The sequence below is a fragment of the Hyperoodon ampullatus genome (genome assembly GCF_949752795.1).
Source record: "Hyperoodon ampullatus genome assembly, chromosome: 13".
NCBI lineage: Eukaryota > Metazoa > Chordata > Mammalia > Artiodactyla > Ziphiidae > Hyperoodon > Hyperoodon ampullatus.
Window position 1 is genome coordinate 21,598,089 of NC_136926.1, and position 22,658 is coordinate 21,620,746.

Genomic DNA, 22,658 nt, shown 5'->3' on the forward strand with positions numbered 1-22,658 from the left:
AGAAAGGTCCATGCTGATCTTTGCCCCATCCCACGTTTCCATTTGGCCTTGGTGAGAGCATCCCGGTGCCAGGCAGCTGAGTGTAAGGGGAAGTGGAAGCTGTGGTGTAAACAGTTGAACTGGGACACATCTTCATGACTCCTCTGCCCACAGGGAAAAGCCTAAATGCTATGGGAGGACCTCCAGGCTCTGGTTTGATCTATCTCCTGGTCTTGTCTCCTGCAGCTACACCACCATACTCCCTAAGATGGGACACTCAATTCTGCTCACTGGCCTCCAAACACATCATGCTTTTTCATGGATCCTGCCTTTGCTCCTACCATCTCCTCTGCCCGAAATGCCCTTCCTCCATTTAGCCCCCTAATGAACCCCTACTCATACTGCAAAACCCAACCAACATAGCCCTTCTATGAAATTTTCCCCAAACTGAGCTAGAAAACTCTTCCTTGTGATACTGAAATTACTTAATGGCATGTCAGATCACACACCATTTCCCCAACTAGACTGTGAACTCCTCCAGAGCATGCTCAATAAAACCAAAGAGGGTAGATGAGTGAGTGAGTGATCAGTGTGGGTACCTTTCCAACAAGGTAGAATGGTTCTGTGCAAATACCATGGGCACTGGAATCGACAGATCCTGGGTTCAGATGCAGAGGATTGTTACTCCATGAGACTAGGCTAATTCCATTGTTTCATGGGTCTTAGTTTTCCCAGCTATAAAATGGGACCAAGAGTGATCATGGCAGGACATACTATCTCCAGAGAAAAGGCTCCCTCCCTTCTCCCTGCCAAGGGACTCAGCCCTCCTCTTCTGGGGGGAGGGCTGCCTCTTTGGCCTTCTTCCTGGCACCTCTCCCAGGGGTGGGAGGTCTCAGGAGGATGGGAATCAGGGAGAGGCTGGAGCTCAGGGTTCTCTGAAGGTATTTTTCTCTCCCTAGGGAGTCTCTGTGAGCAGCGTGACACCGTCATCATCATTTTCATCATCCACATCAACTCCTATTTATCAGACACCAATGAGGACTTTCTGTTCATTATCTCTCAACAGTCCTACCAGGTAGAGACTCCTATTATCCCCATTTTAAAATAAAAATGCCGAGCCTTGGGGAGGTGCTAGGACCTGGTGAGATGATTTCTCTCCTTCTCACTGTTCTCTTCTTGGCCTGAGGATCTTTTATCTTTGACCTTGTATCTCTGGGCAGTTAGTCGTGGGGAAACCATTGTTTGATTTGGGGCTGATCTCAGTGAGCCTCTGGCTTGGGCTTCCTGGGCTCCAGACTCTGCTCCCTGGAGACCAAAGGAGAGAGAGTGGGAAGCAGGGTCCAGGAGAGCTCTTAGGGCTTGGAATAGCCTCAGTGAGGTACTTCTGCATTTGTTAGCACCGCCTGATGCGTTCTCCCCAGTTCCTCCTGTTTGACAGACATTCTTCAGTGCCTAGGGTTCACCAGGCTCTGTGCCAAGAGGAGGAGATGCTGAAATAAATGTCATTGTCATGCCCTCAAGAGCCTACCAGTCTGATGGCTGAGGCAGCCCTGAAGACAAGCTTCTGGAGGCCATTTATCTAAAGGCTGTAGTTAATGACACTTGGAAGTGAGAAACCATTAAGGCATCATCTTGGTGTCAACTCCAGTCAATTGCTCATGGCCTCCTCGACGCTCAAGGGCTTGGAAAGAAAGGATGCTATGATTGATTAGCAATGTCTGCCGTGTGCACGGCTAGGAGAGTTCTGCCCTGTGTGCCAATTACCTGCTACCCCTGGTTGAGCAATGCTACTTTTTGTAGGTGTGACAGCCTACCCAGTCAGAAAGGTTGAAGGAAGCCATAAACAGGATTTTTGCAATCCTGATCTGAGCACGGTCTACATGCCTTGGAGGAAGGAAGGATTTCTGCTCCTGGGAGAGTCTAGAAGGCTCCCAGGAGTACTGACAAGCGAGCTGAGCTTGAAGGATAAGATTTCAGTATCTTATAAGTGATTCCCATTGACATATACTGAACACTTAGTGTATTCCATATATTTTTCAGATGGAGAAGATGTCAGGGAGGACCTTTCAGGCAGCAAGGTACAAGGGACATCTTGAATGCAGTGTAGCAAGGGTGACAAGAGAAAGGAGTATGAGAACAGAGCTGGGGGCAGGGGGAGCAGCCCACAAAGGTTCTGGAGTAGAGTTTGGCTTTCATCCCACAGGCCCTAGAAGCAAGGGGGCAACTTGCATTTGAGCACAATTTCTCTGCATGGAGCCACCAGCAAGGGGGCAGCTGCCGGCTGAGATATCTTCTCCCTGAGTGTTCTCAACCGGGAGAACAGAGCTCCTGCAGCCATGAGGACACTGCTATTTTAAGCTACCTGCCAACAGCCCGCCTGCCTCCCGCCCTGCTGTCTTGACACGCAGCTCCTGGCAGCGAACCCAGTGTCAACCCAGCAGACAGGGCTGGGCGGCTGGATGCAGATGCACACCTGGGCAGGTGACAGCTGTGGGGACCCCAAGCACCTTCCCACCCCTAGCACGCAGCATCCTTGACCCACTAGCCTGGGTGTGGGGCTGAGGGGAACCCACATTCTGCCCTGCTCAGACAAGGCAGGCAGACTTGGGGGCTAACCTCTGGTCTTACATATGTGGTAAGACATCTCTCTTCTCAGAGACTCTGTTTTTCCTCATCTGTAAAATGGGTATAATGATGAAATAATCATGCTGCCTCACAGGATGCTGGGGGAGCTCTTCAGGGGATCAGATATATAAGGGACCAGCACTGTGCCTGGCACATTTTAGGAGGTGAGAGCATCTATACCAACCACCAGCACACTCCCCCCCACTTACCCTGCCTTATTCCTCCCCACCTGACATTATGTTGGATATTCATTGGACCATGGCAGCAGAGACTCTGGATCCTTAGCATCTAACAGTGCCTGACATATAGTAGGTGCTCATAAGTAGATCATGAACGAAAGGAATGGTCCTTGTTATATAGTTTCACCTCTCTAAGACTTCGTTTCTCATCTGTAAAGCCTTCATTCATCCATTCATTCACCCATGAGTCACTGAGCTCCTACTATGCCCCAAGCACTGTGTGAGGCTCTAAGAACCAAAACTGTGCAAATGTGAATGGCCCACAATGTCCAGACTGGGTCTGTTTTCATCCGGTTAAAGATTAAATTCCTAATTCTAAAAGTGGACAAAATTAGAGATTATTTGACCTCCAAACAGGTGGATCTGTACCCAGTCTCATCACCATTCATAAAACAAGAGCCAGCCTTGTTGCCATGGCCTGCCATCGCCAGATCTAGTTGGGGAAGAAGGGGGGATAAAGGAGTATGGTGGTCCCTAGTCCAAGCAGCATGAAGGGAGCATTTGGTGGCGGAGAGCCAGGTGTGGTCCCAGTGCCTGTGGTTCCTTGAGAAGCCTGGGTCCACCTGGCCAGTTGGGAGAAGGTCAGCAATTCCAACAGTAGGTTCCTGAACGTGTCACCCCTTGGCAGGGAGCAGTGTGTGTGTCCAGATCCTCAGAGACTGGTTGGCCCTGGCTCAGGTACCAACCTAACCCTGCCCAATTATATCTCTCAAAGCCAACTGCACTCTGCCATTGCAAATATAACATCTGCATCCAAAATTCAACCTTGTCTGTGACAACCCATTTTCACCTATAATGGATCAGAGCTTGCTCCCTGCCACCAGCCTAGGTTCAAATCCTGGCTTTGCTCCCTACCGACTGTGTGACCTCAGGCAAATTGCTTAAGCTCTCTGTGCTTGCTTCTTCATCTGTAAAACAGGGATAATAATAGCACCTACCTTATTAGGTTATTAGGAGGAGAAAATGAGTTGATACATGTAAAGCACTTAGAATAGTACTTGGTACTGTAGACAGTGGGTAAGAATTTGCCATTTTTGATGATCATTATCATTTGAGTCATAGACTTCTGGCATTATTTAATGAAGAGCCCAGTCTGGAGATCAACGGGTATAAGTCTTTTTGCAAAAGTTGGGGCAGTGGGATGAGAGGTCCTGATTCCCAGAAGAGATTGTGCTGGAGACTCCCTCTTGGTACTTAACTCTTCACTCCCCTGTAACAGCATCAGACACCACACCTTGGCCATGGACTCATGTGGGCAACACTTGCTTCCTCTCTTCTAGACACTGAACATGCCCACGTAATTTTCTCTGGCTAATGGGCTATTAGCAGACATGATGCAGGCAGAGGCTGGAAATGTGCTTGCCCCTCTATGTGTTACTGACAGCTACTGAAATGTGGAGGCCATTCTTTACACAACATTATCATGGTAATAGCTAACTGATACATCTGACAAGGCATTGCCAGCAAAGGATTCTGGTGATGATTATAAGAAAGAATGCATGCAAAGTGTTTAGTATAATGGTAGACACATAGTAAACCTTCAACTAACCTTAACTATTTTCATCACATCCTCATCATCTTCATCAGTATACTCTCTCCCCACAGCTAGAGCCAAGGTTCCCTTCCCCTAACTCGAGGTCACGTACCTTTCAAGGACCTAGCACACATCTCCACCTGCTTCCCAACCGGCCTCTCCTTGATGTTCTGAAGAAATGAGAAAGAAGTGTTAAATTTGTTCTTGGCTACTTTTCCTTGCAACTCCCAGAGGCCCTGCTTACAAACTGAATCAGTTATCAGCTAGTTAGTCTGGCGGTCCCCGGAGGTGCCGCTTGAATACAGATAGGGACCCATGCATTATTCAGTGCGAAGACGGGGAGAAATGAGCAATGCGTCCAAAGCCAGAACAGCAGTGGCAGTAAGGGAATAATTAGCGAGCTGTCACTTGTCCCTGTCACTGTTTCCTCCCTTAACACATGAGGGAAAATAAAAAAAAAATTTTAAATAATTTTTTTTTAAAGGGAGAAGAAAAAAGGCAGGGAAGATCATCTTGCTTCTCGAGGCAGCTGGTAGGTTAAAATGTGACACTAAAGGAGCTTGAAGCAAGGGCTCGGGTTCAGCTCACAAAAGCCGTGGCCTGAGGACCTCCCCCCAATATTTTATCGAACTCCCCTTTCTGCTTGATGATTCATGAGTGCTGCCCCAGCCTTCCAGTCAGATTTGCTGCACGTTTCCATAGCACTGGGAATTAATTTCTCCCGTCTAAGGAAGAGGTGATGGTGCTGGGAGGGGGCAGGGGGTGGGGAGGAGACGTGAGGGGCAGAGCCACCCAGGCCTGCAAAGGTTTGAGGTGACCTTCCACGAGGACACTGGGATGAGGTTGACAAGACCTGCGCTTGGCTCGTTTGGGGACTGTGAATTTGATTATTCCTGAGTTTACGCTCACAGAAAGAAATCATTTTGTTGCGTGATTCCTCATCGTTTCTTGTGGAAGCTATTTTTATTTATCTATTAATGTCTTGTTAGAATTTCTTTTTTTTTTTTTTTCTTTGCTGGTGTGTGCCGGTTGGTTTGCCACTTGCGGTGTTGAGGCAGACGAGTAAGGGTCTGAAATGTGTTGATGGCGAGGCCCGTTTTCTCAACGACTTCCCCTGCCTTTTCCCTTGGAAGAATAGCAGAAAGGGTGGGGCGGGGGTGGGGGGTGTTGTGTCGCAAATATTTGCTTGTTTGATTCATGCCTCTGCTTCCCGTTAGAAATGAGCTGGTTACCTTTGCGTAGGATGGCTGCTTTCTGCAGTTTGGACTGTGTGAAACTCAAGAGGATGGAATGGAAATTCTTTGAATAAGTGGAGTCAGAAAGAGGTCGTAGGAGGAAGCAGGGCTTGAGACAGGGTATAAGGCTAGATGATACTGAGGGACTTTCCAAAATTAGGACCCAGTAGGAGGCAAAGTTGTCCTTGTAGTACTCCCAACTATTAAACAAGTCACCCTTCCTCATAAAAATCTCAGCTTCGTTACTGTGTAATGAGGGTCACTCGGGGATGGAAGATTTGGTCCTGAAAGCCCAGAAAAAAATTAAATTCTTTCACAAAGCCACTACCCCAGATTTAGTAAGTCCATGGCGTGTGTACCTCTCCTCCTTTACCCAGTGCCCAGGGCAGACATTGCTAATCAATCCTAGAACACTCAACCCAGGGCAGCCATCTAAGTATCCCAGGCAGCCACTCAGCATGCAATCAGAGTTACCACTAGAACTGGAGCCATGAGAACTTTTATCAACATGCCTGAGTGTGGGAAAGGGTGGATCCTTAAGGGAGGAAGGCAGAATGTCAAAAGGAATGTAGTTAAGCCTTGCTCAAAAAGATCATGAGTTCTGGATTAGAGAAACGAGAGTGTGAACCCCAGTGGGAACTTAGTAGCTGTGTGATCTCAGGCAAATTTCTCCAGGACCAGGGCCTCAGTTTTGATATCCAGGAAATGGGTATAATACTAACTCATTGAGCAGAATCCAATGAGACGCATGCCAAACGCAAAGCTCTGTGCCATACGAGCTCCCTCAACCCGTCTCACCCTTTCAGACTCTAGACTCCTTTGCTCATGTCATTCCTGCAGCCTGGAGCATTCCTTCTTCCCTTGCTAACACCTACCCAGGCCGAATGGCACCTCCCCCTTGGGGCTTTCAGGAGTGAGCCATCTCAAGTCCCTGCAGGGTAAATTACACCCCCTCCATTCACACATCCTCTCTACCATATTTTTACATTTGCTGTGCATGTTCAGAAATGAATGACCAATTTAATCTGTTCTCTCCCTTCCTTACTAGATTGGAGGTCCAGGGGATAGGTTGGGAGATTTTGTCACCTCTCTGTCCCCAGCAGCCAGCGTAGAGGTTGACAGCTGGAAGAGCTCCAGTAAAGGTTTATGAATGAAGGAAGGAATGATTTGCTGTGTGTCTCTGGGCAACCTCAGCGCCTCTCTGGGCCTGATGTCTGGCATTCAGCCCAAGCGCTTAGACTTAGAGGTGACCTGGCTGTGTGTAGGGGGTTCCAGAGCCCTGGGGGCACAGGCGGGGGATGTCATACTGATCAACCTCCTCGTTGGCTCTGTCACTAGCTCTCAGCGTCTCAAAGCTGATGCTGAGGAGGAAGGTGGGGACAAATTGACATAGGAGAATTATAAACCGTTGGTTAAACTTTTCTTTTTTTTTTTTTTTTTGTGGTACACGGGCCTCTCACTGTTGCGGCCTCTCCCGTTGCGGGGCACAGGCTCCGGACGCGCAGGCTCAGCGGCCGTGGCTCACGGGCCCAGCCGCTCCGCGGCATGTGGGATCCTCCCAGACGGGGGCACGAACCCGCGTCCCCTGCATCGGCAGACGAACCCTCAACCACTGCGCCACCAGGGAAGCCCTAAACTTTTCTTGATTGTAATTCTACAGTTGTCTTTTAATATTTTGTAGCCAATGAATTTGCTGGGGCGGGAGGAGTAGTCTCAAATATTTTTGTGAATCCTTGAAAAGTGTTAGAAAAGAGGTCATGCATTAGAGAAGATGTGTGCGCTGTCTCCCTCTTTGTGCCTGCTCTCTGTGCCTCTCCTTCTCTCTGCCTCTCTCTGTCACTGTCTCCTATTTCTTTCCTACTGTCTGTGTCTATTTGTCCATCTACACACACACACACACACACACACACACACACACACACACACTCTGAGACTTTAAAAGTGAATGACGTACATGACTTTGCTCCCGACACTGTCCCTTCTCGACACCTTTCTCCAGCCTCCGTAAGGTCATACATGCATCGGGATCTGCCTCCCCACCTTCCATCCTCCCTTCCTTCCCTTTGCTTTTCCACCCACTGGGCTCAGTAAAGGAGAGAACTCCCCCCGAGTACCAAGATCTGCTTCATTCTTAACATGTGGCCAAAACAAACACCCTCATCAGAAGGAGCCGGGGAGGGAGAAAGAGGCAGATCCAGCCAGAGCCATCGTCAAGAGGAAAGAAGTGAGGAGCTGGCAGCCGGTAGGCCAAGAGCTTGGCTGTAACTGGCAGAGCCTCGGGACAAAGGAGTCAGTAGCTGGGGAGCACAGCCCTCCCCACAGAACCTGGGCATGACCAGGGATGCGGCACAGAATTGGCTGGTTCTCCTACAGGGTATTGGTCCTGGGGCCACCACGTCTCCCGTTCAGTTGGTATTTACCAAGAACACCATGCTTCCTGTGCCTCCCCTTGTGTAGGATGACTCCATGTGGTTCCATGACTTACTTGATCCTTTTAAATACATTTTAATAAACGTTTTTTATTGAGATGTAACTTAATTATCATAAAGGGTACCAATATGAAGTGAAGAACTCAGTTAAGTTTTGCATGGGCATACCCACCACCCAGGTCAAGATGTAGCCCATTTCCAGACCCCCAGGCAGCACCCTCGTGTCCCTCCCTGTTAACACCTGCCCTGACATAACCACTATCCTGACCTCTGTCACTTCGCACCTACCTCTGAATCTCGTATGAATAGATTTATCCAGTGTACACTCCTTGGTATCAATCTTTCCCCTAATGTTATGTCTTCATCTTGTTGTTTCATGAATCAGTAGTTTATACTTTTTATTATTGAGTAGTATTCCATTGAATGAATATATCACAATTTATATCTCCATTCCACTACTGATGGGCATTTGAGTTGTCCAAATAAAGAGCTGCTATAAAATTCTATCTTGTGTCTTTGGTAGTTACAAGTGTTTTTTTTTTCCTGTAGTTTATATATCCAAGACTGGAATTGCTGGGCCAAAGTATAGCACATGAGCATATAGCATAAATGTGTGTTTAGCTCTAGTAGGTAGTGCCATATGTTTTGTGAAGATATATATAGATATAGATATATCTATATCTATCTATCTATCTATCTATCTATTTATCTATCTATATCTGCAGTGGCTCCAGGCATATTTTATTGCTTAGAGTGAGAATATATTTTTTAAAGTGATTCTATATAAAATTAAGTTAAAGAAAACTATGAAGTCTATAATAGTACTGGTGACAAGGTAACAGTGGGATGTGACAAAGACCATGGAGGCAGCATGCCCAGTGGCTGATATTCAGGGGCCCCTGGAGTCCCAACTCATTTATTCAACATGATATTCAAATCATTATTCAACACATACTTTATTGTTGTAGTTCTCTTATCTGTAAAACAGGGGCGATGAAATACCCCCTCCCGGGGTTTAGTGAGGATTAAATGAGTTGGTGGATGTAAAGCCCTTCAAACAGCACAAGGCACAGAGTCAGTGCAAAATAATGTGAGCTATTATTGTGGTTGCTGCTTTTTGAACACCTACTATGTTCCAGACAATAAGAACTCTGTGGATGTCATCTCACTGAATCCATATAAGCATCCTGTGCATTTGGGGGATGGGTGCTTTGTTTTCATACCCATTTTACAAATGAGGAAACTTGAACTCAGAGAGGCTGAGTCCCCTGCCTGAGGTCACACAGCTCGTGAACAGTAGAGTGAGAACTCAGGTCTGTGTGGTTTCAATGCCCATATTCTCCCTATTACTCATGGAAGAGAGTCACTTCTTGGTCATCAGCAAAGCAATCAACTTTTGCAATGTTTTATCATCAGGCATTGATCACACATAATTAAAAATCCAAATATAAATCTCACTATCATGGTAGGGAATTACTTTTTCCTCATGTAAAAAAAGTCGAAAGAATGGTGTACATGATGCCATGAGAGATCCAGGTTCTTTCTAGCTGTTGTGCTACCATCTTTAAAGTGTGACCTGCATCCTAATGCTCTCAAAATGACTGTTGGAGCTCCAGCCATCACACCCTCCATCCATATGAGAAGAAAGGGGGAGTCTGATGATGAAGAGATAAGCGATAGCTCAGATTGCCTTCTTTACAAAGGGAGATTTTTGGGAAGATACACCCAACAACAATTTCTTCTACTTACAAGTTTTTAGACAGAAGTTGTCACATGGCCATCCTACATGCAAGTAAGGTGGGAAAATGTAGTTTTTTAATTGGGAAAATTATTACTCATCCTCTGAAAAATAAATGTTCTCTAGATAGAACAGGTAAATAGATATGTATGGCCAACAGTATCCCAAAGCACAAATATTAACCCAGGGATCCAGGGTTCTTGTTTGATTAGGCGTAGAAAAGGATAGTAACTATAAAGTCACAATAACTCCTATGGGCCTGTGTGTGTGTATATATAATAGAGATATACAATAGATATTATATAAATATTGAATTATTATGTACATATATTCAATTATTATTCAAAATATAAATGTTAGAGGCCCAGGGAGAAGGAGTTGCATATTGAAGATCACAGAGTAAATAAGCAGTGACCCCAGGAATTGGGTCTCTGTCTCTGGACTCCAAGTCCAGTGCTCTTTCAAGTATCCCAGGCTGTTTTTCTCCCCCCCAGACTTGCTACTTTCCTTCCACTTCTATCCCAGTTTTTGACCTTGCATGCAATGTAATCATTAGTGTAGATGACCAAATAGTTCTGGTTTTCCTCCCTTCCAGAATATGCAGTGTTGTACTTTCTGCATCCCTGCACTGGGGTAAGGACATGTGAATAGTTCTGGCCAATGAACTAGGGGGAAGAATGGATGTGTATCAATTCTGGGTGATATAATAACCAATGCAAGACCTTTCACAGCTCACTTTTCCCTCTGGCACTCTGACCAGCAACTTTTGAGAAGGTGACTTCCCATTAGCCTGGGTGCCCAAATGGCTGTGATGAGCAGGGCTTCTTGCCAACTTGAGATGAACACAGTATGAGCAAGAAACAAACTTCGAGCCACTGAGAGCTGGAGGTTGCTTGTTACTGCAGTGTAACACCTTTTATTTGAAGGATACACATAAGCTTCACGTTTCTTTTACTGAATTTCAGATTAAGTTACCCAAACTGGGGTCGTGGTGCTGCTGAGAACTTCTTCAGCTGTGCTTCTTATGGGCAAGTAGGAACCAAAGCACCATACAAAATTGGAATAAGAGGGTTTCAAGTTCTGGTTCCCAATACAGTAGCCACTAGCCACATGTGACTACTTTGATTCAAATTAATTACAATTAAATAAAATTAAAATTCAGTTCTTCCTTTACATGAGCCACATTTCAATGCCCAATAGCCACATGAAGCTAATGGCTACCATGTTGGAAAACACTGATATAGAATATTTCCATTGTTGTAGAAAGTTCTCATGGACAGTACTGGCCTAAAGTCTTAGAAGTTGAATCCATCTTAGAGCTGAGAAATAGTGGAGTCTTAGAAAGATGGGATACATCACCTTAGAATGTTGGCATCTTAGTACAATGGACTTCCAAGATAGTCTTGGTCATGAAGTGGAACAGCACTTCTCCCACCACCTTGAAATGACAAATGTTACCATTAAATCATGGCTACCTACAAGGTGGGGATTGGGGGTCACAGAAGTATCCAAACCTGGATAAAGAGGAAAGCAAGTGGCAGAGCATCTCACCTTTGGACCCATCAGGATCAGCCTCCATCTATGTTAACTAGAGGACCTGGTGCCCAGCGTTGGTCAGGAAACCCTTAACAGGCTTTGAAGGAGCAATGCAGGAGGAAGAGAGTTTCTCATGTGAGTGAGGTCAAGGGCAAGATAACTAACAGAAGACCCTACAGCCAGCTGATCAGTGGGTGACCATCACTGGATGACCTCAAGAGAGTTACTCAACCACCATGAGCCTTGATTGCCTCATCTGTAAAATGGCAATAATAGCTTGTATTTATAGAGCCCTTATTCCTGCCAGGCGACTTGCCAAGGATATCATACACTTCATCTCCTTTTTTATCCTCACAATAAACTCAGAAAGCAGTTCTAAAATTACTTTTCTCCCTGTCTCTCTCCCACCCACCCCCCTTTTTTTAACGATTGGCCCTGTCTCCCCACGTTGAATGCGAACTGCTAGAAGGCAGTTCATCTTTTAATCCAGAGCACCTGGTAGAGAGCAGATAATAACGGTTTCTCTTTCTCACTTTTGGGGAGAACACGAAGGTGAGTCTGAGTGAGGTGCCAACCATTTCCCGCTTGCAAGGCAGATAGTTTTACTTCTCCCTGGTTATTTCCAATTCACGTCTCCTTTAGGGAACATGGGAAAATTACTTGAGGATGGGCATGGTCATACAAGCAGATGGAATGTGTGTGACCTCCAGGCAGGAGAAATTAAGAGCTAGGCCCAAATATCCATTCTTTTTTTGCCCCACTGCTAGGCACATGTGCTGTGGAGGTACCATAAGATTGAAGCTCCCTGGATTATTGACTTGCTGTGTAAAGGACAGTTCCTGGAGAGACACCCGAACTCACCATGGACTTTGTGAGAACAAGAAGTAAGCATTAGGGACTTCCCTGGTGGTGCAGTGGTTAAGAACGTGCCTGCCAATGCAGGGGACATGGGTTTGAGCCCTGATCCGGGAAGATCCCACATGCCGTAGAGCAACTGAGCCCGTGCACCACGACTACTAAAGCCTGTGCACCTAGAGCCCGTGCTCCTCAACAAGAGAAGCCACCACAATGAGAAGCCCATGCACCACAACGAAGAGTAGCCCCCACTCACTGCAACTAGAGAAAGCCCATGCACAGCAACGAAGACCCAACACAGCCAAAAATAAAAAATAAAAAAAGAAGCATTGCTTTGTTAGGTCACTAAGGTTTGGGGGACTTCTTGTTACTGCAGCACAGTCTGACCTATCCTGTCTAATACAACCAACTTTGAATCCCTTTCATCCTCCCTAAGCCCCAGGGGGCTCCCAACTGGCACTCCAAATCTCCAGCATAGGATGGCTGATGCTTGTGGTCAATAGAGGGTCCCAGGTGGTCTGGACTGGGCCATCAAGTGTACATTACAAAGCCTAGGCCACTGGAAAGGACGCTGGCTCTCTTTATCTCCTCATAAGCAGCTAGCTCTTGGACACTTAAAGTTGCTGGGTCAAGCACTATTATTTGACTTTTTTGAGGCACTTTATGTGGATAACAAGGAAGTTTTCCAGAGACCGTGTCTGTTTTTGAAGCTATCTCCTCTCTCCTTGGAATGAAGGAAGACAGTAGAAAGTTTTCTCCAAAGGCATGTGTCCTGGGCATGCGCTGGTTCTGTCCCAGCATTCCGCCCTTTCCCTGAAAGCCCTGGGCTCTGTATGGAGATACACAGGCAACCATAAGTAGGAGCGCGAGCATGTGACCCAGGAGGAGCCTATCAGCACGCCCCTCCTTCTGACCACAGAGATTGACTCAGAGGTGGGCATGGGAACTGAGCTGTTCAATCAGGGTGGATCTCAGGGCTTTGGGGGCAGTGCCCAGACTAAGACACTCCCTCTCCTCCTTGCTGGGTGGGAACACAAGAACACGTGCTTATGAGCCCTGCAAAGAGCCTGGGGGTAACCAGACTGAGAATGAAGTTGACACTGTGGGAAACAGACGACAGAAAATAATGGTGTTCTTCATGGGTGACATCCTTGAACCGCTGGACCAAATTTCACCGGATAGCTGAAATCTCCAACTTTTCTGTTTCATGAACCTAAGACCCTTCATTTTTAAGCTAATTTGAATCAGATTTTCTATTACTCGTGACATAAATTGTCCTAATTGGTACATCACTTATACATCAGGGGACTAGACCTCTGTCAGCATCCTAGAGTTAGAGACCCCAGAGACATGAGATTATCCTGTCTGAAGCCAGGAGAGATAAGGGACTCCTCCAAGTTCAATCGGGAAGGCCCAGGAAGTTCCTGGATCCTGACTGCCCAGAAGGAGAATCGTGCTGGATGTGCACACATATTTGGAGAGACCGGGAGGGAGGGAGTGGAAAAGAGAGACAGAGAGAGACAGAGAGAGAGGGATGCTCCTTTTGCAGGAATGAGTGCTGGCTGCCTGTAGCATAAATACATGCAAATTTATTCAGAGAAACTCTGCATGGCATGGGCAGATATAAGCAAAGTAAGGAGGAAAATTCATCTCAGTCCCAGGGATTTTACCTCTGATAGGGTGCTCCTCAGGATGCCTGTAAACCCTCATTATTCCTCTTCTTTTCTCCAACTGGCCCCCAAGTCCTGGCTGATTCTACCTGAACACCCATCTCTCGAACCTGCCCCTTCTCACCAGCCCTGTACCTGTGCCCTGGGTCCTGTCTCATGTGTTCTCTAGGGAGCTATTTCTCCAGTCCTTGCCCTGGGCTTCCTGTCTCCAAATTTGTCCTCTGCACAGTAGAGCTTCCTAAGGTGTCAATTGGCTGGGGCCATGTCCTTGCTTAAGAGCTTCCAATGGCTGCCTGTCATCCCCAGGACAAACCCAAGTTCCATATCCTAATATGCAAAGACACTTCCTCCTTTCTGCCCCACGGGTCCTGAGCTCCAGCCACACACCCCGCTCCTTTTGTTGAATCTTTGGGTGCACCTCATGCCACAAGACTTTTGTGCATGCCGTTCTCCCTGCTGGAAATGCCATTCCTTTTGGCATCTGAGAAAAGCTTCCCTCCTCCATAAACCCAGTTCAGAAGTCATTTCTTCTGTAACATCTTTTCTTATCTTCTCAGACATAATTACTCTGTCTTCCTGTATGTAATAATGTACAATAATATGTAATAATTCAATAGTATGTCATAATCATAATAGTAAGAAGTGCTAACTATGGCCCCAGCACCATGCTAAGCATTTGGTATGGGTTATCTACCTCATCAAATACTCCCAATATCCCTTCAAAGTAGATATCATAATAATAATTACCCTCTTCTGCCATTTTATAGACAAGGAAATCATCACTTGGTGAGATAAAGTTGTTTGCCCATGGTTCCACAGCTAGAAGGAAGCAGAGCCCATGCTCTAACCCGTTACATCATTCCACCTGTAGGTTATATTTTTAAGATGATTTACAGTTTATTAAGCACTTTTACATGTAGTAAGTTATTTGAGTTTCATGATGACCCAGAGAGGTATATGTTAGTCTCCTTCACTTAACCATGAGCTTTATGAGGACCATGCCAGTTTCTTAGTCATTTGTAACCTTAGCATTCATCTTGAAGGTGTTGGGTGGATGGATGGATGGATGGATGGATGGATGGATGGATGGGTGGATGGGTGGATAGGTGGATGGGTAATGCCTGGGTGGGTAGATGGGTAGATATGTAGACAGATGGATGGATGGAGGGACGCATAGATGGATGGATGAATGCATGAAGGGACAATGAGTGGATTGGTAGGTGGATGGGTGGATAGGTAGATGATAAGGTAGATGGCTGGCTGGCTGGATGGATGAATGAAGGGATGGATTGGGGGTGGGAGTTATGGAGGAATGGATGTGAGAATGGTTAGAAGGATGAAGGGTTGGCTGGCTGGCTGGTTGGCTGGATGGCTGGATGGATGGAAGAATGAATCAGTGGATGAATGGTCAGACAGATGAAGCAGTAAACTCCCTCCCCACTGTCCATTCCAATACTTCTCTGAATCTGGGTACCACATTTGCCATTAGAGCTTTGTGAATGAGCCTAGGGACACAAGCCCGCTATATTCCAGCCATCTTCTCCCCTTCCTCCATCCAGCTCCCTGCTCACTGCAGAGGAGGTAATGTATTCTTTTGGAAAGGCCGTCTTTCAGCATCTCATCTCCATGGGGTGGCTGGGCCTAGCACCCTGTGTATTTGCACTGGCTGGGGCATTGAATTCTCTGAATTTGGAACGAAAACAAGAGACTCAGGACTGGCATCTCCAACTCCCCGAGGGGGAAGGAGACATCCCATGCCACATCCTCCCCCGACCACCGTCATCTGCTTTCTAAATAAACCCTGAGACGGAGCTGTATGGGGTTATAAATCAGCTGGAAATCAAATGCTAACATGTAAATAAATTGCAAATCAGCTGAGAAATTGGTTTCATTTTGAGACGATAAAGCACATTTCTCCCGTGCTGATTTTGTAAGGCGCCCCTTAAGAATTGTAATATTTCTGTGTGGTAATGATAAACATTAGCGAGTTGCTTTAGAAATGAAAAAATAGACAGCCTCTGGGGATTTGAAAAACATATGCACTTCAAATTTGAAAATCCAATTTAACTGTCCATTATAGGGAGAATAAAAAGGTAAGGATAGGATAATTTTGTAGTTACACAGCATTTGACTAAATCTGATTCCACGATGACAGGCACACTTTAAAAGCTACAAGTCTGAATGCGAGGAGACAGCAAATCATTTATTTATGATTGTAATCTAGCTGCTGTCTCGCAAGTTAGCGACTGAGCCGCTTGCTCCCTAGCTACGGACGGCATGTGTACACTTGTCAGTGAGCACTCTTAAAAACACTTCTCATGGAATTTCTGGGTTTGGGAGGAAAAAAGATCATAAATGAGAGAGAAGACAAAAGAGATTGTCCTTGTCAAATTTACCCAAACAGGCAGATGTTGAAATTGCAAAAGTTTAGAAAGAAACAAATCTTTTTTGCTCCTTAACTTCTGCTGAAAGCAACTATGAGAAATGTGCATGTGTGTGTGTGTGCAAGCATGTATACATGCTCACATGGGTATGTACTTTAATGCAATGCTGAACACACCCAGGGCGGAGACTTTGCAATTGGAAAATTCACCTTGCAAAACTTCCACTCAGTCGATTTTCCCATGGAATGTTGTCTTCGGTCCTATTGTCAGCATCTCTCTGGTGATGTCCCTCTGCCCTTACTGCCTACACCTATGGGGGCCCCGCTCCTGCAGTTAAGGTGCAAGCTTGTTTTCTCAAAATAAGACAGGGTTTCCCCAGAAACACACTTGGAAGGTGCTGGAAGTCTGACATGGAAAGAAAGGTCAGAGGGGCTAAAAGAAATGCAGTTTTTATGTCCCCACACTTCTCCAAACCCAGGACTCCATCAATTACATAGTATTCATTTTAACCAAGAGTCAGCCATACATGACTTCCCCATGGGAAGAGCTCGACCCTTTATGTATCTGGGATCTCAAAATCCCACCATGCTGTGAAAGATGGCAAGTTACTATACCCATTTTACAGATGAAGAGACTGAGGCTCATCCAGGTTTAAGTTGCCCAAGATCACAAAACTACCACGTGGTTAAGCCTAGAGCTCACCTGCCATCTGTTTTCATCTTGCGCCTGTCCTATCTGTAACTACATTCATTTACTTGTTCAGCCAAACAAATATTTATTGAACGTTTAATATATGCCAGATGCTGCTCTAGGTCGTAGGGATACACCTATGGGTAACAGACAAGCTTCTGCCCGGGTGGACCTCCTAGTGTGTGGAAGGCTCTGGAAATGAAGAAAAAAGAAAACGTATTAGATAGCTTCCATTAATAAGTGCTATGAAGAAAACCAGATGCGGGTAATAAAAAGAGGGTGATTTGATGAAGAGTGATGACTCTAGGTAAGGGGTCAGGAAGGGCTCTCTGAGAAGGTGGCAGAGGAGGAAACCTAGGTGACAAGAAGGGGGCAGCTCCCTTAAGATTCCAGGGGGTGGGTGGAGGGCATTCAGGCAGAGGGAATGCGAAGTGCAAAAGCCCTGGGGTGGGCATGAGCTTGGGTTTGTTCAATGAATAGAAGGCATCCAGGGCAGCTGGAGGGCACTGTGGGGGGCAGGGCTTGTTGGGGTGCTGTGGGAAGCTGACAGGGAGTCTTAAGCCAGGGAATAGCATTTAGCCTGTATAGCTGCCCCTGCAGGAACCCTGTACCCGGCATTGAGTCAACGAAACCCGTAATCACTGTTAATAGACTGGCCTGCGTAAAATGGAGCAGAAGGCAGGCCCAGCTCCCGTCATCAAAATCAGCTTTTCTTGTCCATACAGGGCTCGAAGCACCCTGACTCAGACCCATGGAATGATGGCGGGGATTTATTCCCACTCATCTGGAGGTAAACTCGTTTTTACCAGGGTGCCATTCAATCAGCAAATCAGAGAGAGAGGGAGGAAAAAAAGCAAGTTATTTCTCGTTCATGCAGAAGGTGGATGGATGGAAGAAAAACTCCAATGGGTAAGTGGATTCTTAGGGTGACCTGCAGTCTGGGTGTGGCAGGCACATGATTTCTTTTTGGGGGGGGGCGCTCAAAAATTAAAACCACACATGGAAATGTCCCTGTCAAGTGTGTTTAGGTAACAACAGAGGAAAAGGATTTGGGAGCAGAACCGCTTCTGTGTTCAGAAATCACTGAAAATGTGGTCATGCCAGAAACGGTGATTATTCAAATGACTATTTGCAACAGTAATAATAAAACCAGGATTTATTGAATCCCCTGCTCTGTGGCAGACCCTGGACCTGGGGTTTCACCAGCAGCACCTACAATTATGACAACAGCCCTGTTGTGTTGCTGCTTTTATTATCCCAAATTCGAAGCTAAGAAATTGGGTTCAGCAAGGATTGCAAACTTGTTAAAGGTCACACAGATCCCAACAGCCGACGCTGGATTCAAACCCCGCCTGTCCAGCTCCCAACCTGGCCTCTTTCCACTCTTGTATCCCTACCAACAAGGTCCCATTTTTTGACACCTTTGAAGAGGCATTGCTATAAATATATGTACAGTTGTTGAGAACATCTGGCAGCCCATCAGACAACAAAATCTCTCTCGTCCAGGTGGTGGTGGTGACTGTTGTAAATATCGGCTACTGACCCACTGGAATCTGTAGGATCTGGTTGTGATTTTCCCTGTGCTTGGTCTTTGCTTGTCACCCGCAAAGTTTACGCGAGATTTGTTCAGAATTTCACGAAACCAGGCAGAGCCTGTGTGGAGCTGTCAGATGAAATAATTTGTCAGTGATGATTGTGTGAATTCGTAAATATTTATGAATTCACAAGTTATAAATGTGCAGCTTTCGGGAGGGTGGAATTTGATGCTCACCAAGTCACAGATTACAATGAATATTTACAGAAACCCCAATCTAATATTAGTTCTTTGTGCTTACGAAAAAACCCTTCTTCAGATTGTAACCCTTTCGGGATCAAGTGACTGAAGGAAAAGAAGGAGAGCGCAAGGAATCATTCCCCCAGTAAAAATAAAATAAAACCATGATACATTCCATTTGTGTCACGTTTAGGATTCTCACCGGATTCGCACATCTTTATGGCCCTCGCTCGCTGCTCTCAAGCTGTTTGTCAAATCGTTTTTGAACTGAATTGGATTGAAAAAGCTCAAGATGGCAGGGGGTCAAAAGACCAATTTTTTTAGTGCTTGCGGAGTGACCTGCCTTTTCTGAGGTCTTGAGCAAGTCTCTGAATCCCTCGGAATCCGTTTCTACAAAGGGTAGCATTTTGCAAATTTCGTCCCAGACGTAACCACCTTAATAGCGCTTCCTTTTAAACACGGTTGTCAGGAAGGCACTGAGCCCGAGGCTCACTCTCTCTTTGTTAAAAAATATTAGTAAGCATTGGAGAGGTGTTAAAGACAGAGTGACATCAAGTTGAAGCTTTCTCCTTGATGAAGTCAGAAGAAAATGAATGAGAAGTCAAAATGGAATGAGTTTCTTTCTGTTCATGAGAAGCCACACAGAATAGCATATGGTAGTTGGGATGGAGACCTGGGGGCCCAGCTGCTTGTGGCTCACTAGCCATGTACGACCTTGGCCAAGGACTTAACTCTCTAGGCCGCGGTTAACACATCTGTGAAATGGGGATGATAATAGTACCTACTTTTAAGGATTGATCTGACTGGGATAAAATGAACTAATGTCTGGAAAGCACCAGAGCTAGCAAAAGATAAATGTTCTATCTGTGTTTATTGAATAAATACATGAATAGGGCCTAAATCCACCCCTTGTATTGTGTCATCATGAGGATATAAGAAGAGGCAGCGAGGTGGGAGCCCTGGGTGTCTGATCTCATTGAATGGATGGCCCTGGCCAGTCTCTTCCATCATCTGTAAAATGGATGAGAAGGAGGGTTTCAGAGGGGAGAGCTGGACTAAATGCCCTCTATCTTACAGGGTCCATGAGCAGCCCAGGACCTGGACAGGCTATGTTCTCCCAGGTATAGTGCCCAGCAGGACCTTTTGGTAAGCAGCCTACAACCCACTTCTGGCTTTCTCACACCCTGTCCCATCTGCCAACCCCAGTCCAATGCTCTGCTCTGAGAGGGCAGAGCTTGGGAAGACTTCATCGTGGCCCGTAATGAAACTTTTCTCAAAGGCAGCCGTGGTTTTGAAAAGAAAGACAGTCACCGTCAAAGCTGTTTTCCAAACTGGAGTTTTCCTACATTGCAGATCGATATGGCTTTGCATCTTTTGAACAACTATAAGACCTCAAGCCTCAGTCTCCCTATCTGCAAAATGGGGGCAAGAAATTATTATCTATATCTAACACCAGGGCCCATGGTCCCTACAAGGACTCGTGCCAGTGAGCCTCCACCTTCTTGTGTGGGTCCACACAGGAGGCACAGGTACCCACGGGGCTTGGTAGCAGAGCTGAACACATCTGGAGAAGCTCTGCCCAAAGGCACCCCTGGGGGAGGAGAGGACCATCACCTTCCTAAGCTAGAATCCTCTTGGTGAGCAGGAGTAGGGGGTTGAGGGGCAGATGGGAACAGGCATAAATTAATCATCTTCTGTCTTCCTAAAACCTGAAGGAAGATAGTTAAATTCTCTCTGAAACACTTAACGTTCCTTTCTTTTTTTTTTTTTTTTTTTTACAATCCAACTATCTTCCTTTCATAGATATTACTGCCCTCATTCTGCAGATGGAGAAACCAAGGCACAAGTTTTTGAGGCATAACTAGCTGTTGTGAAAAAGCAAAGCCACACAGATCTGGGAGACTCTAACAGCCAAGAATTTCTCATGATGTGCAACCCACACGGATGTTTTTCCACCTTGTCTTCTAATGATAGCAGTGAATATGTGTCTGCCAGGCAATTTTCCAAGCACTTTATATGTACTGTCTCATTTTATCTTCATGACTGCTGGGAAGTGGGTACTTTTATCACCTTCACCTTACATTCGTGGCAGCTGAGGTTCAGAGAGGTTAAGTAAGTAGCCGAGGGACACACAGCTGGGATGTGAGGGAGGCAGGATTCAACTCAGGGTCCCTGGAACCCTGAGACAACATTAACAATGAGTGTAGCCAGGGCTGTAAGTCTTCAAGGGTTGGGACTGCTCTGCCTTCATCCAACACAGAGCCTGGCACCGAACACGCACTTTGCAAATATTTGTCAAATGAATTTTTTAAAAATGCACCAGTCTCTTGATCCTTAAAAATCTCAACTTATAAACAGATATGTCAGGGAGCAATTATTCACATTACTCAAGATGTCTTCATTTTATAAAAAGGATTTACATCAGAGATCCTTTAAATAGCAAGTCCTCCAGTGAATTTAAAAATATGTTTCAATTTATAGCTCAGGATTACACACATACTTTCAGAAGCCCTCACTTGAGTAATGGAATCTGGCATGAATGTCATTCATTCATCTAGCTTTTCAGCAAGCAACTATTGAGCACCTACTGTGTACCAGTGCTCTTTAATGAGCCTGGGATTCAGCAGTAAATATCATGGCCCCAGCCCTCAAGGGACACCAAGTCTGGTGGGAAAGGTGGAGAAATAAACAGATGAGTGTTCCAGTTGAGGAATGGATTGATGTTTTGGGAAAACAAAGGAGCCTTCTCTCCAAGCATGCTGGGTAAAGAGACTTCCCTGAAGAAGGGCAATGTGAGCTGGGCCTTGTGAGATGAATAGGAGTTCACCACTTAGAAATACCCCCTGTATTGAACAATTTTCTCAATCTTGAGAAAATTGTTTTTATATATATTCAAGTCCATAAGCAATATTGTTTCCAGGCAAGTGTGGTTGTGTCTTATCCTCATGTCAATATTTTCATACAATTTCTTTCGGTTGATTCTCAAAATCAAAACAATATGGTGAGATGAGAATAGCATAGAACTTTCCTTTTGTGTTATTTTATTTAAAAAGTAAAGCACACACACTATAAAAAATACAAGCAAGTGAGACCCCAATATGATCTCTAATTCCCACCCCCAACATATCCAAAGTTAATAGTTCTATGTATATCTTTTGAGGTCTCTCTTTTGGTGAATGTGTAGTTTGTTTGAAAAAAGAAAAAGTTTCCATGTCTTGCAACCAGCTCTTTCAAAAACTATGATATAACACAGGGAGAATATCTATCTATCAATATGTCATTCAACATTTTTCTACAGCCAGTCTTTAAATGGCTTTGGGCTTTGCCATTCATGTATATATTTTCTGACTAATCCCCTAGTGTCGGATAGCTAGGTTGTGTCCAGTTGCTTTCTCCTAATGTAAGTAATGCTGTGTGGAACGTCCTTGTAGCCACATCTATGTCTTCATATTCATGTTCATTTTCTTTACCACCTCATCCCTGCCAAGTAACATCAAAGAACAGGCAAAGGGTAAGGCTCTGAGGGCAGGAGGCATGATCCCCATTTTACAAGAGAAAAAATGGCTAGTCCAGGTTTCCGGAACCGGAGTGAGGTCTCCTGCCTTGTCAGCCCCAAACCTTCCCCTCCCACAGGTCCATCTGGGTCTTCTACCATCAGAGGAAAACCAACCGCACATCCTCCAGAATCCTATGAGTAGGAGAAGGATTGGGCAGAGAGAGAAGGAGACATGAATTAATGCAGCATGGTTTTTTTTGTTTTTTCTGTTCTGATCCTGTTTGGGGGCCTGGAGATGCAAACAGAGAAAGCTTGTCCAAACAGAGGCAAGCCCATGCAGTGTCTCACTCTCCATCCCAGCCTGGAGGTCTCCTGGCGATTAGAGGGGTGTCGCCTGAGCATCCCTTGTCAGACGCACAGGCTGGTCTGTTCAGGCAATCAGACAAGCAGCACTTACTGGGCTTCTGCTGATGG